Raw genomic sequence first — 3006 nt, 5'->3', positions numbered from 1 at the left:
TATTTATTTTTGTGTGTGTACAGAGTCTCACTATGCAGTTCAGACTCATAGCGATCCTCCTGCTTTCAGCCTCCCCAGTGCTGGGATTACAGGCATCCTCCACTGTGCCCAGTCTCATTTGCCTTCTCAGCATTCCTGGGGTAGGACTGGCACAGCATGCTGGATGGGGGAGCAACTGCTTCTACTATGGAAATCTCTATAGTTGTCTGGTTCCTAGTGATACAGGTTTTCTTTTGTTGCTTTTTTATACTTTTTTACATCTTCAACCTATTCAATTAATGGAATAGATCCAATCTCTGTGTTGGTAGGAGAGAAGCTCCACCAGTTATATCAACATCAACACCTCCAGCTGCATATCTCTCATGTACAGTAGAAGTCGTCTGATCAATTTCACCCTTTTGTCAATGACCCAATAAAGACTGTAATTTACTATTATGTACTTACAGGTAGGCTAGGGTATGGTGCATAGAGAAAGGAAAAAGGAAGATAAAAGGAAAGGTATCAGGAATAAGAGAAGGAACAAGACATAGCAGTATTGAAAAAGGGAGTATGATCTCCGTTGATTTATGTCATGACCAGAGGGCAGGTGAAGGAGAGGTGTGAGAGAATGCGGGAGTGGAAGAAGGGAGGCAGAAGGAAACAGTTGTAATTCAAGACTGAAGGAACTTGTGAGAATGTTAGAGCCTGATAATACATTGCTTGTTAGCTTGTGTTTAGGTCCCCCATATCCAATTTTGGTGCAGGTTGCTCTGATTTGTCCATAACAGGCAATATTTGGCTTATAACAGTGGTTATTCTTTCTTAGCACATGTATAAGAACCATTGATAAATATGCTACTTAAAGCAGAAAAGGAAAATAGAGAATGAGGGAATAAGAAGGGAATAAGAAGAACTAAAGAAGAGAGGAAACTAACAACAAAAAATGAAATTCCCTATAGTTGTACAACTCAGAATTTGTGTCCTCATTGTCTTACTTATATTCCAGCCTGAGTTCAACCAGTGACCTGTTCTTCCACATTCACAAGTGGGGAAGCTAGAACCTCTAAGGGGGGATGTGGACAGATTTCTTGGTTCACAGCTGTGCTGTCCTTGGGGTGTTCCTATGATTGCAAGGTGTTTTATTTAGCCCTCCTCAATGTGTAGTCAGGTACTGCTGGTGTCTGGGCTAGTTCCTCCTATGATCTGTTTACTTCTCTGCCAGAAAGTGTGGAAACTAGGTGATCCAGGTGGACCACAGAGCCCACCACCTCCCTGCAGGTAAGTTCTGGTTGTGGCTTACCGGAAGCCTTTGCCTTCATGGTAACATCAGACATTCTCAATTAGGCTGTGAAGGGGAGGGTGAAGTATGGTAGACTCAGCCCCCAGTTTTCTGCTGATTTCTGCATGGCCCTCTTAATCTCTGGTCTTTTCCCTGCACATCAAACTCTGTGGCTGCTTAAATGTTCTCCTATACTATGTTTTTTAAAAAATTATTTTCACTTTACTGAAAATATATAGATGTTCTCCTTCTATATGCCTTCTTACACACATGCTGTAGGTCGTCTCACTGACGTGCCACTCTGTACTGCTCCACCCATGCCTTTCCCTCCCTCACTAGCCCGAAAGCATCACTGTCTGGCCCATGACTTTAGTGATCTCCCAGAGCAGGCTGTGTTCAGTATCTTCCAGTTGTGGTAGTTGGGACTTTCTTATGGGCACCTGATGGTGGGTGGTGGGTAGTGAGCCCGACATTCCATGGGCGCAACTCCAGTGGTTGGAGAATGAGTGAGTGCACATTCCTGGACCATTTGGTTTATTTTTCACCCTTAAGTCTCACTTTTTGCAGTTGCTACCTACTCCATGCAACCCAAGGCAGCAGAGCTTTTCTCTGTGGTCTATTCAGGAATCTTAATCAATATTGTGTGTTTGGTTTCAACTTTCCAAAGGCTTACCAGTGTTTTCTCAGACTCTGATGACCAGCTTTTAGTTTTTCTGCTGCCCTGGTCTGTGAATGGATCATTTGATGTACTCCTTTCCATGGCAGGGAAGGTAGGTGGGTTAGGAGCCTATTCCGGTGACCTGGCCTTGGCTGATGTGCAGGAATCCTCTCTCCAGCATTAGACCCTCTCTCAAGGTGTGGCACTGTGATGCAGGGGCTGCAGCCCAAGGGGGCTGGCTTTCCATTCCAGCCTCCTACCATTGTGGATTTGGACTGATGGACTTCTTATTCAGTTTCCCTGCTCTATGGGGTTTCTTTGCTGCCCCTGTTTTCATGCGCTTGTGCTTTCCAGAGCTCATCATTAAGAGCCTTCCTCATGCAGTGCTGCCCCTAGGTAGCCATGAATGAAGGTCTGCTTTTTTGGAAATAAGGTCTTGCTGTGTAGCCCAGGCTAGCCTTTAATTCACAATCTTCTTGTCTGTTAGAATCTCATTTTTTAAAAATTAATTGAATTTATTGGTACATTTTAGAGAAACATAGTAATCACATTCATCATAATTATTATATAAATTTACATTTTCTTCATCCTTATATTCTTTAATAGACTCCAGGCTGATTCTGTTTCTTGCTACTGTGAATAATGGTGAAATACACATGTGGATACACTTGTCACTTCCATAGGCTGATCTTTGTTCTTTTGTTTTTTTCCATAATTTTATTGAGAAATAACTAGCAATGAGACAGTTTCAAATCAAATTGGTAGGACAGTTCCAATAATTAACACATTGCATACTGTCTTCCTAGTGGTTATTTGTTGTACAAGATGCAGACATGATATTCTATCTTCAGAAGATTTTTGAATCTAGCAATTAATTGGAAGGATTCTCACCCTGACTAACTATATATTCTTTGTTCTTTTGGATATACACCCATAATAAAATTATTGGGTCATATAGCAGCTCTGTTTCTAGGTTGTTGAGAATCCTCCATCTTGTTTTTCATAATGGATACAGTCAGTGCAGGCAGTAGATGTCTCAGTGGCCTAGGACACAGAGTTTGAGACCACTCTAACATTTGAGCGGAAGCTC

The sequence above is a fragment of the Octodon degus genome, unplaced genomic scaffold, assembly GCF_000260255.1.
Source record: "Octodon degus isolate 3935 unplaced genomic scaffold, OctDeg1.0 scaffold00010, whole genome shotgun sequence".
In the NCBI taxonomy this organism is placed as follows: Eukaryota; Metazoa; Chordata; class Mammalia; order Rodentia; family Octodontidae; genus Octodon; species Octodon degus.
This window is presented reverse-complemented; position numbering follows the sequence as displayed.